This window comes from Oncorhynchus kisutch, linkage group LG24 (assembly GCF_002021735.2).
Source record: "Oncorhynchus kisutch isolate 150728-3 linkage group LG24, Okis_V2, whole genome shotgun sequence".
NCBI classification, from domain to species: Eukaryota; Metazoa; Chordata; class Actinopteri; order Salmoniformes; family Salmonidae; genus Oncorhynchus; species Oncorhynchus kisutch.
Genome location: NC_034197.2, coordinates 33,038,135 through 33,053,522, shown reverse-complemented (window position 1 = coordinate 33,053,522; position 15,388 = coordinate 33,038,135). Strand labels below are relative to the sequence as shown.

At 46.0% G+C, this 15,388-nt stretch overlaps 1 protein-coding gene across 1 annotated transcript in view; it reads right to left on the bottom strand.

Moving 5' to 3' along the window:
* LOC109880355 (voltage-dependent calcium channel subunit alpha-2/delta-3) overlaps window positions 1-15,388 on the bottom strand; it is a 310,106-nt gene that overhangs the window by 133,885 nt on the left and 160,833 nt on the right.

The following is a 15,388-nucleotide window of genomic DNA, read 5'->3' as shown; positions in this document are numbered from 1 at the left end:
CTTGTTAGACAGAGTTCTTGTTAGACAGAGTCTCATGGACGTTACCCTGTCATCTGAGCTGGGCATCCCCACTCAACCCCTCTCCATTCCCATGGGTAGTAGAGCGCTGGACGGGCGCTCTATAGGCCGGGTCACCCACCAGACCACCCCCGTCAACCTACGAGTTTCGGGGAAACACGGCGAGACGATCCAATTCCTGCTGGTTGAGTCTCCGCAGGTTCCTGTGGTATTGGGATTCTCTTGGCTCCAGCGATACAATCCCTCCATTGACTGGGTTACTGATGCCATCGTTGCCCCGGACCTTTCCGCAAGCTCCACAGAGTACCAGGACCTCCGGGAGGGGTTCAGTATGGCCCGGGCCGCTTCGCTTCCGCAGCACCGACCGGTATCCAAGAAGGTTAAGCCTGAGGCGCTGGCGCCGCTTTAGTGCCATGGCTACACCCCCGGAAGCCGAGACCTTTCCCCCCCACTCCTTTCCCCCCCACTCTGCTGTTTCGTCCTCTGTTGCCCCGTAACCGACATATTTTTCATACCTTTTCTGTGCTTGTCTCCACCCCTTTCCAGGTGTCGCCCATCTTCTCCACATATCCCCTGGGCATTTATGCCTGTGTTTTCTGTCTGTCTGTGCCAGTTCATCTTGTTTGTCAAGTCAACCAGCATTTTGTCTCAGCTCCTGCATTTCTTCAGTCTCTCTTTTCCTCGCTCTCCTGGTTTGGACCATTGCCTGTCCTGACTGAGCCCGCCTGCCTGCCTGACCTCTCTGCCTGCCCCTGCCCCTGAGCCTGCCTGCCGTCTTGTGCCTTTTCCCTTACTCTGGATTACCAACCTCTACCTGAACTGACCCTGAGCCTGCCTGCCGCCCTGTGCATTTGCCACTACTCTGGATTATCGACCCCTGCCTGCCTTGACCTGTCACTTGTCTGCCCCTGTTACCGTAATAAACATTGTTACTTCAACACAGTCTGCATTTGGGTCTTACCTGAAACATGACACCCAGATTATGTGCATTGCCCCCACCATCACTCTTTTACGCTGCTGCTACTCTCTGTGCTTTAATAAATCTACCTGCATGTACATATGACCTCTATTACCTCAACTAACTGGTGCCCAGCACATTGACTCTGTACCAATACTACCTGTATATAGTCTCCACATTGACTCTGTACCAGTACTACCTGTATATAGTCTCCACATTGACTCTGTACCAGTACCACCTGTATATAGCCTCCACATTGACTCTGTACCAATACTACCTGTATATAGTCTCCACATTGACTCTGTACCAGTACTACCTGTATATAGTCTCCACATTGACTCTGTACCAGTACCACCTGTATATAGCCTCCACATTGACTCTGTACCAGTACTACCTGTATATAGCCTCCACATTGACTCTGTACCAGTACTACCTGTATATAGCCTCCACATTGACTCTGTACCAGTACTACCTGTATATAGTCTCCACATTGACTCTGTACCAGTACTACCTGTATATAGTCTCCACATTGACTCTGTACCAGTACCACCTGTATATAGCCTCCACATTGACTCTGTACCAGTACTACCTGTATATAGCCTCCACATTGACTCTGTACCAGTACCACCTGTATATAGCCTCCACATTGACTCTGTACCAGTACTACCTGTATATAGCCTCCACATTGACTCTGTACCAGTACTACCTGTATATAGTCTCCACATTGACTCTGTACCAGTACTACCTGTATATAGCCTCCACATTGACTCTGTACCAGTACTACCTGTATATAGTCTCCACATTGACTCTGTACCAGTACTACCTGTATATAGTCTCCACATTGACTCTGTACCAGTACTACCTGTATATAGCCTCCACATTGACTCTGTACCAGTACTACCTGTATATAGTCTCCACATTGACTCTGTACCAGTACCACCTGTATATAGCCTCCACATTGACTCTGTACCAGTACTACCTGTATATAGCCTCCACATTGACTCTGTACCAGTACTACCTGTATATAGTCTCCACATTGACTCTGTACCAGTACTACCTGTATATAGCCTCCACATTGACTCTGTACCAGTACCACCTGTATATAGCCTCCACATTGACTCTGTACCAGTACTACCTGTATATAGTCTCCACATTGACTCTGTACCAGTACCACCTGTATATAGCCTCCACATTGACTCTGTACCAGTACTACCTGTATATAGCCTCCACATTGACTCTGTACCAGTACTACCTGTATATAGTCTCCACATTGACTCTGTACCAGTACTACCTGTATATAGTCTCCACATTGACTCTGTACCAGTACTACCTGTATATAGTCTCCACATTGACTCTGTACCAGTACTACCTGTATATAGTCTCCACATTGACTCTGTACCAGTACTACCTGTATATAGCCTCCACATTGACTCTGTACCAGTACCCCCTGTATATAGCCTCCACATTGACTCTGTACCAGTACTACCTGTATATAGCCTCCACATTGACTCTGTACCAGTACTACCTGTATATAGTCTCCACATTGACTCTGTACCAGTACTACCTGTATATAGCCTCCACATTGACTCTGTACCAGTACTACCTGTATATAGCCTCCACATTGACTCTGTACCAGTACCACCTGTATATAGCCTCCACATTGACTCTGTACCAGTACTACCTGTATATAGTCTCCACATTGACTCTGTACCAGTACCACCTGTATATAGCCTCCACATTGACTCTGTACCAGTACTACCTGTATATAGTCTCCACATTGACTCTGTACCAGTACTACCTGTATATAGTCTCCACATTGACTCTGTACCAGTACTACCTGTATATAGCCTCCACATTGACTCTGTACCAGTACTACCTGTATATAGCCTCCACATTGACTCTGTACCAGTACTACCTGTATATAGTCTCCACATTGACTCGGTACCAGTACTACCTGTATATAGCCTCCACATTGACTCTGTACCAGTACTACCTGTATATAGTCTCCACATTGACTCTGTACCAGTACTACCTGTATATAGTCTCCACATTGACTCTGTACCAGTACTACCTGTATATAGCCTCCACATTGACTCTGTACCAGTACCCCCTGTATATAGCCTCCACATTGACTCTGTACCAGTACTACCTGTATATAGCCTCCACATTGACTCTGTACCAGTACTACCTGTATATAGTCTCCACATTGACTCTGTACCAGTACTACCTGTATATAGCCTCCACATTGACTCTGTACCAGTACTACCTGTATATAGCCTCCACATTGACTCTGTACCAGTACCACCTGTATATAGCCTCCACATTGACTCTGTACCAGTACTACCTGTATATAGTCTCCACATTGACTCTGTACCAGTACCACCTGTATATAGCCTCCACATTGACTCTGTACCAGTACCACCTGTATATAGCCTCCACATAGACTCTGTACCAGTACTACCTGTATATAGCCTCCACATTGACTCTGTACCAGTACCACCTGTATATAGCCTCCACATAGACTCTGTACCAGTACTACCTGTATATAGCCTCCACATTGACTCTGTACCAGTACTACCTGCATATAGCTTCACAATTGTTATTTTACTGCTGCTTCTTTAATTACTTGTTCCTTTTATTTTTTATTGTTATTCAGATTTTTAAAACTGCATTGTTGGTTAGGGGCTTGTAAAGTAAGCATTTCACTCATTTCACTCTGTTGTATTCAGCATTTCACTGTAAGGTCTACCTACACCTGCTGTATTCGGTGCATGTGACTCATGCGATTTGATTTGTATGAGCATGAGTAATGAAGGACAACAATACAGCGTTTGTGGTTACTGTAATTAACGTGTTAACGAGTAATCACTAGTTATGCTATGATTCCTCTGCTGTGCTTTGCCAAGGTGTTTATCTGTTATTTTAGAGGGATAGAAACGAGAGAGAGAGAGCGAGAGAGAGAGAGATATGCGTGCAGGGACTCTAACCAACACCACATGGAACTCGTTAATGGTCCCAAATGTCCGGCCATAAAACCCACTAGACCTTCTCAATTTAGTTTCATTTAAATCTACATTGATTGTATAATCCTAGATGTATTGTTGCTATATGTAAGGTATTTGAGTATGACTGCACGCTCTTAGAAAAAATGTTCTATATGGAACCAAAATAATGTTCCATCCTTTGATCCGTACAACATATGCCACACCCCTAAAGGTTGACCGAAATCCCACCCAGTATGAGGCTCTAGTAGAATGGAGGAGCTTGTTTGTTAGGTTGTTGTGGTTGGAGATCATTAAAACAGTAAGACCAGGGGAAGTTAACGGCTGGAGAGTGTGACAGAGCACTTGCATTATCACTGGGACTCCTTTACAATGGAGACATCTACTGACACACACACACACAGAGGCATGCTCACAGAGGCATGCTCACAGAGGCACGTACACAGAGGCATGTGGAAGGCCAAGTAGATCATTAAGGACCTCAGTTACCCGAGCCATGTTATGTTCATTCAGATACTGTCAAAAAGAGAAGGTACAGGTACATCATCGCTGGGACTGAGAGACTGAGAAGCAACTTCTGTCACCAGGCCATCACACTGTTGAACAGCCATCACTAGCTGGCTACCAGGTGATGCACGCTCACTCACATTAAACACACACACACACACACACACACACACACACACACACACACACACACACACACACACACACACACACACACACACACACACACTCACCACTCACAAACACATGCACGTACACACACACTAACACACACACAGCCACACTAACAACACGGTTGTCCAATGTTACAGAGACTGATTGAACTACTGGTCACTTTCTGTTTCACACTGTGTATTTAAATATTGTATTCTCAGCATAGCTCTTTCTGAGGTTTCTCCTACAGCACAGTACATTGTAGTTCCACTGTTTATACACACCTCATAGGTATTATGTACTGTATTCTTGTCCTAGCTCATTCTAATATATCTACTGCCTACAGTATCATTCCTAGTATATCATGTGTAAATTCATACAGTGTATATACGTATAGATTACATTACTGTTGCAGTGCTTTTTGGGTTGTTAATTGGATTCGTTAATTTGACATTTCTAGATTTTTTTGTTTTGTTGTTGATTATTTGTGTACATAAGCTAGTAACATTCTCAGTTGTTTATTTTCAGGACACTGAAAAGATTTGGCATGGTTCCCCAGATCCTTAAAAAGTTCTACAGCCGCACCATCGAGAGCATCTTGACCGGTTGCATCACCGCCTGGTACGGCAACTGTTCAGCATCCGACCATAAGGCTCCACAGAGAATTGTCAAAAGACTCCTGTCACCCAAGTCATAGACTCTTCTCTCCGCAACCACACAGCAACGGGACCGGAGCGCCTAGTCTAGGTCCAAAAGGCTCCTTATCAGCTTCAACCCCTGAGCCATAAGACTGCTGACCCCCCTGTTTTTACACTGCTGCTACTCGCTGTTTATTATCTATGCATAGTCACTTTACCCCCACCTACATGTACAAACTACCGTGACTAATCTGTACCCCCGCACCGCACAGTGACTCAGTACCGGTACCCCCTGTACATAGCCTCCACACTGACTCGGTACCAGTACCCCCTGTACATAGCCTCCACACTGACTCGGTACCAGTACCCCCTGTACATAGCCTCCACACTGACTCGGTACCAGTACCCCCTGTACATAGCCTCCACACTGACTCGGTACCAGTACCCCCTGTACATAGCCTCCACACTGACTCGGTACCAGTACCCCCTGTACATAGCCTCCACACTGACTCGGTACCAGTACCCCCTGTACATAGCCTCCACACTGACTCGGTACCAGTACCCCCTGTACATAGCCTCCACACTGACTCGGTACCAGTACCCCCTGTACATAGCCTCCACACTGACTCGGTACCAGTACCCCCTGTACATAGCCTCCACACTGACTCGGTACCAGTACCCCCTGTACATAGCCTCCACACTGACTCGGTACCAGTACCCCCTGTACATAGCCTCCACACTGACTCGGTACCAGTACCCCCTGTACATAGCCTCCACACTGACTCGGTACCAGTACCCCCTGTACATAGCCTCCACACTGACTCGGTACCAGTACCCCCTGTACATAGCCTCCACACTGACTCGGTACCAGTACCCCTGTACATAGCCTCCACACTGACTCGGTACCAGTACCCCTGTACATAGCCTCCACACTGACTCGGTACCAGTACCCCTGTACATAGCCTCCACACTGACTCGGTACCAGTACCCCTGTACATAGCCTCCACACTGACTCGGTACCAGTACCCCCTGTACATAGCCTCCACACTGACTCGGTACCAGTACCCCTGTACATAGCCTCCACACTGACTCGGTACCAGTACCCCCTGTACATAGCCTCCACACTGACTCGGTACCAGTACCCCCTGTACATAGCCTCCACACTGACTCGGTACCAGTACCCCCTGTACATAGCCTCCACACTGACTCGGTACCAGTACCCCTGTACATAGCCTCCACACTGACTCGGTACCAGTACCCCTGTACATAGCCTCCACACTGACTCGGTACCAGTACCCCTGTACATAGCCTCCACACTGACTCGGTACCAGTACCCCCTGTACATAGCCTCCACACTGACTCGGTACCAGTACCCCCTGTACATAGCCTCCACACTGACTCGGTACCAGTACCCCCTGTACATAGCCTCCACACTGACTCGGTACCAGTACCCCTGTACATAGCCTCCACACTGACTCGGTACCAGTACCCCCTGTACATAGCCTCGTTATTGTTATTTTATTGTGTTACTTTTTATTACATTTTTTACTTTAGTTTATTTAGTAAATATTTTCTTATCTCTATTCCTTGAACTGCATTGGTTAAGGGCTTGTAAGTAAGCATTTCACGGTATGGACTGGTCCAAAATGCAAACTCCTTTCGTTTGAGTTATGTTATCATTATTTTTTAAATTGTTTTTATTTTTGAACACCTGTTGTAATCGGCGCATGTGACAAATATATATTTTTTATTTAGTTTGATGTGATTTTGATTTGATTTCACTGCACCCTCTTTAACAGGTATTTCCAAGGGTATGCCCAATGCTGTCAGGGGTACTCCACATAAAAATGTTTATTTAAAAAAATGTTTTATATTCTTCACATTTTCAAACAGGCCTTTAGGTTTTCCAACGGGGCTATACATTTGGGTGAGGTTTATTTCTCGCCTGAGTAGCCTCGTTTCACTGCCAAAATGATACATGAAACCATATGGCGTTCAGCTAAATAAAAACACAATGTCAAATACAGGTAGCCTAGTCAAACACAGGTAGCCTAGTCAAATACAGGTAGCCTAGTCAAATACAGGTAGCCTAGTCAAATACAGGTAGCCTAGTCAAACACAGGTAGCCTAGTCAAACACAGGTAGCCTAGTCAAATACAGGTAGCCTAGTCAAATACAGGTAGCCTAGTCAAACACAGGTAGCCTAGTCAAACACAGGTAGCCTAGTCAAACACAGGTAGCCTAGTCAAACACAGGTAGCCTAGTCAAATAATGATCAGCTCCTGGGAACTCCCATAAAGGTCCATATGTAGCCAAACGTAGCTGCTGCTCATTCCGTTTGCTCGAAAATTGATAAATAGTTTTAAAAAGTAAGGCCCGAATCCATAGAGAAACATAACAGCTCTACTGGTAGTACTGCTACTTCTAGCAGTGCTACTTCTAGCAGTACTACACCTGCACCTGTCGACAACACAAGTTGTTCTGCTTCCACGAGCACATCCAATGCTAGCATCAGTAATTCTACATGTTGTTGTTAGCCCAGCTAGCATGGACACTGACAGTTGTGAGTCTGATGCAGCTGAAGAGCTACTGCACCCTAACCCGGGAAAGAACCGAACAACAGACAGCGACGTTGGACCATCGAAGAAGCTCAAATATGATGACAAACACATTGATTTGGGGTTCACTTATATTTTGAGTAGTGCCTTTCCTCAGCCACCGTGGGTTTGTGCAAAAGTACTATCGCACAACTCGATGAAACCTTCACTCTTGAGCAGACATTTAGAAACAAAACATGCCCATTTGAAAAATAAGCCACAGGAGTTTTTTGAGCGAGAATTAAGATAACTTTAGAGTAGTAAGACATGTATAAAAGCAACAGATACCATTAATATATGTTGCTTCTATACATTAATAGCAACTGTCTACCTGCTTCCCTACCGATAACATTTTAGACAAGTCACAAAGCGAAATGGACGGTCAGAAAGGAAAGGTGGAGCAGAGAAGGAGAGAATTAAAAAAGAGAAAGGCCCTTGACACAGACGAAGCTAAGTGTGTGTGTGTGTCTGTTTGTGTGTGTGTGTCTGTCTCTGTGTGTGTCTGTGTGTGTGTGTGTGTGTGTGTGTGTGTGTCTGTCTCTGTGTGTGTCTGTGTGTGTGTCTCTGTGTCTGTTTGGCTTTTAAGCATTAAATGATGTCAAGGGCAACACTCCTCCCCTGGGATCCATCTTACAGAACACAAATAAGAATAGCGCATCTCTCCCCCCTCTCTTCTCTTCTCCTCACTCTCCTCTTCTCCTCCTCTCATCTCTCCCCCTCTCTTCTCCACATTCTCCTCTCTTCTCTTCACGCTCCCCTCTTCCTCTCTTCTTCTCCTGTTAACTCCTTCTATCCTCAACTTTCAGCTGCTCCTCCTTTCTCCTCCTCGTTCATATCCGCCTGTCTCTTCAACTCCTCCTCACTTCTCACTTATTTTTCCCTTTTCCTCACCTCTCCTACTCTCCTCCTCTTCTCCTCCCATCACTGTTACTTCCAGCAGAGCCCTGCAATTACAGTACAGGACAGCTAGACCAATTACACTACTGGACAGCTAGACCAATTACACTACTGGAAAGCTAGACCAATTGCGGTTCAGGAAAGCTAGACTATTGAGAACCTTTCAGGGTTCACACACACGCACAAACACATAGAGACAACACACACACACACACACACACACACACACATTGTTCTCTCTGGGACCAGACCAATTTAGCAGCGGTGGCCTACCACTGATAAAGTGTTGCAATCTCTGCAAAAAAATATTTTGCTGCTACCCTTGCCACCACTGCTGAATGAAATCCTAGGGGAAACACTGCAGATCCATTCTTTACTATGTTATGTTGTTGTTTTACTGGCTTCAGTGTTCTAAAACTCTACTAACTCACCAATCATATCGGTTCCACAACTCCTTGTTGATGTATAACACTAAAGCATTTTAGAACAGGGTCCTTCTGTGAACTCCAGATGTTACTGATGTTACAAAACAAACTGAGCATTAACACACCAAGGGCTAATTGTTGTGTGTCTGAAAGTGGACCATTAGCATAGGCAGCATAAGTAACTTTCAGACTCATTAATTAACCTCCTAAACTCAGCAAGAAAAGAAACGTCCCTTTTTCAGGACCCTGTCTATCAAAGACAATTCTTAAAAATCCAAATAACTTCACAGATCTTTATTGTAAAGGGTTTAAACACTGTTTCCCATGCTTGTTCATTGAACCATAAAACATTCATGAACATGCACCTGTGGAACGGTCGTTAAGACACTAACAGCTTACAGATGGTAGGCAATTAAGGTCACAGTTAGGAAAACTTAGGACACTAAAGAGGCCTTTCTACTGACTCTGAAAAACACCAAAAGAAAGATGCCCAGGGTCCCTGCTCATCTGTGTGAACGTGCCTTAGGCATTTTTTTTTTACTTAATTTTTTTATTTCAGCTTTATTTAACCAGGTAGGCTAGTTGAAAACAAGTTCTCATTTACAACTGCGACCTGGTCAAGATAAAGCAAAGCAGTTCGACACATACAACAACACAGAGTTACACATAGAATAAACAAACATACAATCAATAATACAGTAGATACATCTATATACAGCATGTGCAAATAAGGTAGGATAAGAGAGGTAAGGCAATAAATAGGCCATGGTGGTGAAGTAATTACAATATAGCAATTAAACACTGGAATAGTAGGATGTGCAGAAAATGAATGTGCAAGTTGAGATACTGGGGTGCAAAGGAGCAAGATAAATAAATAAAGCAGCATGGGGATGAGGTAGATTGGACGGGATATTTACAGATGAGCTATGTACATATTCAAAAAATCCTTATCCCAGTCTGCTGTTCCCACATGCTTCAAGAGGGCCACCATTGTTCCTGTTCCCAAGAAAGCTAAGGTAACTGAGCTAAACGACTACCGCCCCGTAGCACTCACTTCCGTCATCATGAAGTGCTTTGAGAGACTAGTCAAGGACCATATCACTTCCACCATACCTGACACCCTAGACCCACTCCCATTTGCTTACTGCCTCAATAGGTCAACAGACGACGTAATCGCAACCACACTGCACACTGCCCTAACCCATCTGGACAAGAGGAATACCTATGTGAGAATGCTGTTCATCGACTACAGCTCAGCATTTAACACCATAGTACCCTCCAAACTCGTCATCAAGCTTGAGACCCTGGGTCTCGACCCCACCTTGTGCAACTCGGCACTGGATTTCCTGACAGGCCGCCCCCAGGTGGTGAGGGTAGGTAACAACATCTCCACCCCGCTGATCCTCAACACTGGGGCCCCACAAGGGTGCGTTCTGAGCCCTCTCCTGTACTCCCTGTTCACCCACGACTGCGTGGCCATGCACGCCTCCAACTCAATCATCAAGTTTGCGTACAACACTACAGTGCCATCAACAACGAGACGGCCTACAGGGAGGAGGTGAGGGCCCTCGGAGTGTGGTGTCAGGAAAATAACTTCACACTCAAAGTCAACAAAACAAAGGAGATGATCCTGGACTTCAGGAAACAGCAGAGGGAGCACCCCCCTATCCACATCGACGGGACAGTAGTGGAGAGGGTAGTAAGTTTTAAGTTCCTCGGCGTACACATCACGGACAAACTGAATTGGTCCACCCAAACAGACAACATTGTGAAGAAGGCGCAGCAGCGCCTCTTCAACCTCAGGAGGCTGAAGAAATTTGGCTTGTCACCAAAATGCACTCACAAACTTCTACAGATGCACAAACGAGAGCATCCTGCCAGGCTGTAACACCGCCTGGTATGGCAACTGCTCCGCCCACAACCGTAAGGCTCTCCAGAGGGTAGTGAGGTCTGCACAACGCATCACCGGGAGCAAACTACCTGCCCTCCAGGACACCTACACCACCCGATGTCACAGGAAGGCCATAAAGATGATCAAGGACAACAACCACCCGAGCCACTGCCTGTTCACCCCGCTATCATCCAGAAGGCGAGGTCAGTACAGGTGCATCAAAGCAGGGACCGAGAGACTGAACAACAGCTTCTATCTCAAGGCCATCAGACTGTTAAACAGCCACCACTAACATTGAGTGGCTGCTGCCAACATACTAACTCAACTCCAGCTCACTTTAATAATGGAAATTGATGTAAAAAACAATGTCACTTAAAATAATGTTTACATACCCTACATTACTCATCTCATATGTATATGTATATACTGTACTCTATATCATCTACTGCATCTTGCCATCTTTATGTAATACATGTATCACTAGCCACTTTAAACTATGCCACTTTTATGTTTACATACCCTACATTACTCATCTCATATGTATATACTGTACTCGATACCATCTAATGCATCTTGTCTATGCCATTCTGTACCATCACTCATTCATATATCTTTATGTACATATTCTTTATCCCTTTACACTTGTGTGTATAAGGTCGTAGTTGTGGAATTGTTAGGTTAGATTACTTGAGTACTGGTTATTACTGCATTGTCGGAACTAGAAGCATAAGCATTTCGCTACACTCGCATTAACATCTGCTAACCATGTGTATGTGACAAATACATTTGATTTGTTTTGATTTAATACAGGTCCAGTGATCTGTGAGCTGCTCTGACAGCTGGTGCTTAAAGCTAGTGAGGGAGATAAGTGTTTCCAGCTTCAGAGATTTTGTTCCAGTCATTGGCAGCAGAGAACTGGAAGGAGAAAGGCCAAAGTAAGAATTTGCGTGTGCTACGGGTGGGTGCTGCTATGGTGACCAATGAGCTGAGATAAGGCAGGCCTTTACCTAGCAGAGACTTGTAGATGACCTGGAGCCAGTGGGCTTGGCGATGAGTATGAAGTGAGGGCCAGCCAACGAGATCATACAGGTCGCAGTGGTGGGTAGTATATGGGACTTTGGTGACAAAATAGATGGCACTGTGATAGACTGCATCCAGTTTGTTGAGTAGAGTGTTGGCGGCTATTTTGTAAATTATATCCCCGAAGTCGAGGATCGGTAGGAAGGTCAGTTTACGAGGGTATGTTTGGCAGCATGAGTGAAGTATGCTTTGTTGCAAAACAGGAAGCCGATTCTAGATTTCCTGGATTGGAGATGTTTAATGTGAGTCTGGAAGGAGAGTTTACAGTCTAACCAGAAACCTAGGTATTTGTAGTTGTCCACATATTCTAAGTCAGAACCGTCCAGAGTAGTGATGCTAGACGGGCGTGCAGCGATCGGTTGAAGAGCATGCATTTAGTTTTACTTGGATTTAAGAGCAGTTGGAGGCCATGGAAGGAGAGTTGTATGGCATTGAAGCTCATCTGGAGGTTAGTTAACACAGTGTCCAAAGAAGGGCCAGAAGCATACAGAATGATGTCGTCTGCGTAGAGGTGGATCAGAGAATCACCAGCAGCGAGAGAAACATCATTGATGTATACAGAGAAGAGAGTCGGCTCGAGAATTGAACCCTGTGGCACCTCCATATAGACTGCCAGAGGTCCGGACAACAGTCCCTCCGATTTGATATACTGAACTCTATTGGAAAAGTAGTTGGTGAACCAAGGGAGGCAATCATTTGAGAAAACAAGGCTGTTGAGTCTGCCAATAAGAATGTTGTGATTGACAGAGTCGAATGCCTTAACCCTGTCGATGAAAACGGCTGCACAGTAATGTCTCTTATCGATGGCAGTTATGATGTCGTTTAGGACCTTGAGCGTGGCTGAGGTGCACCCATGACCAGCTCTGAAACTAGATTGCATAGCGGAGAAGGTGCAGTGAGATTCGAAATGGTCGGTAATCTGTTTGTTAACTTGACTTTCATGTTGCAAGGAGGCATGAGGACTGCAGATGTGGCCATGGCAATAAATTGCATTGTCCGTACTGTGAGACGCCTAAGACAGCGCTACAGGGAGACAGGGCGGACAGCTGATCATCCTCGCAGTGGCAGACCACGTGTAACATCACCTTCACAGGATCGGTATATCCAAACATCACACCTGCGGGACAGGTACAGGAAGGGAATAACAACTGCCCGAGTTACACCAGGAACACACAATCCCTCCATCAGTGCTCAGACTGTCCACAATAGGCTGAGAGAAGCTGGACTGAGGGCTTGTAGGCCTGTTGTAAGGCAGGTCCTCAACAGACATCAACAACGTTGCCTATGGGCACAAACCCACCGTCGCTGGACCAGACAGGATTGGCAAAAAGTGCTCTTCACTGACAAGTCGCGGTTTTGTCTCACTAGGGGTGATGGTCGGATTCGCGTTTATTGTCGAAAGAATGAGCATTACACCGAGGCCTGTACTCTGGAGCGGGATTGATTTGGAGGTGGACCATCATGGTCTGGGGCGGTGTGTCACAGCGTCATTGGACTGAGCTTGTTGTCATTGCAGGCAATCTCAACGCGTTACATGGATGACATCCTCCTCCCTCATGTGGTACCCTTCCTGCAGGCTCATCCTAACATGACCCTCCCTCATGTGGTACCCTTCCTGCAGGCTCATCCTAACATGACCCTCCCTCATGTGGTTCCCTTCCTGCAGGCTCATCCTAACATGACCCTCCCTCATGTGGTACCCTTCCTGCAGGCTCATCCTGACATCCTCCTCCCTCATGTGGTACACTTCCTGCAGGCTCATCCTGACATCCTCCTCCCTCATGTGGTACCCTTCTTGCAGGCTCATCCTGACATGACCCTCCCTCATGTGGTACCCTTCCTGCAGGCTCATCCTGACATGACCCTCCCTCATGTGGTACCCTTCCTGCAGGCTCATCCTAACATGACCCTCCCTCATGTGGTACCCTTCCTGCAGGCTCATCCTAACATGACCCTCCCTCATGTGGTACCCTTCCTGCAGGCTCATCCTAACATGACCCTCCCTCATGTGGTACCCTTCCTGCAGGCTCATCCTGACATGACCCTCCCTCATGTGGTACCCTTCCTGCAGGCTCATCCTGACATGACCCTCCCTCATGTGGTACCCTTCCTGCAGGCTCATCATGACATGACCCTCCCTCATGTGGTACCCTTCCTGCAGGCTCATCCTGACATGACCCTCCCTCATGTGGTACCCTTCCTGCAGGCTCATCCTAACATGACCCTCCAGAATGACAATGCAACCAGCCATACTGCTCGTTCTGTGCGTGATTTCATGCAAGACATGACTGTCAGTGTTCTGCCATGGCCAGCGAAGAGTACGGACCTCAATCCCATTGAGCACGTATGGGACCTGTTCGATTGGAGGGTGAGGGCTAGGGCTATTCCCCTTAGAAACATCCAGGAACTTGCAGGTGCCTTGGTGTAAGACTGGGGCAACATCTCACAAGAACTGACAAATCTTGTGCAGGCCATGAGGAGGAGATGCACTGCTATACTTAATGCAGCTGGTGGCCACACCAGATACTGACTGTTACTTTTGATTTTGATCCCCCCTTTGTTCAGGGACACATTATTCCATTTCTATTTGTCAAATGTCTGTGGAACTTGTTCTGTTTATGTCTCAGGTGTTGAATCTTGTTATGCTCATACAAATATTTACACATATTACGTTTTTTTTAAATAAACGCAGTTGACAGTGAGAGGACATTTCTTTTTTTGCTGAGTTCATATGTTAGCGTGATGTGCTTTTACACATTGAGCAGTCAGTGTAGCATGTTAGTATGATGTAGTTTTACACATTGAGCAGTCAGTTAGTGTAGCATGTTAGCATGTTAACATGATGAGCATTTACACATTGAGCAGTCAGCGTAGCATGTTAGCATGTTCAGCGTAGCATGTTAGCATGTTAGCATGATGTGCTTTTACATGTTGAGCAGTCAGTGTAGAATGTTAGCATGTTAGCATTAGTGCTTTACACATTGAGCAGTCAGTGTAGCATGTTAGCATGTTAGCATGATGTGTTTTAACACATTGAGAAGTCAGCGTAGCATGTTAGCATGTTAGCAACTGGGTGGGACATTAGCAGCATATTGAATCTCAGTGGAGATTCACCTGGCTGCAGGGAAGGTCATAAGGTCACACTGCTGATCCGTTAAACACAGATGTACTGCCGGAGGAAACAATGAGGAGAGAGGGGGAGACGGGAGACTCATGGGGGAG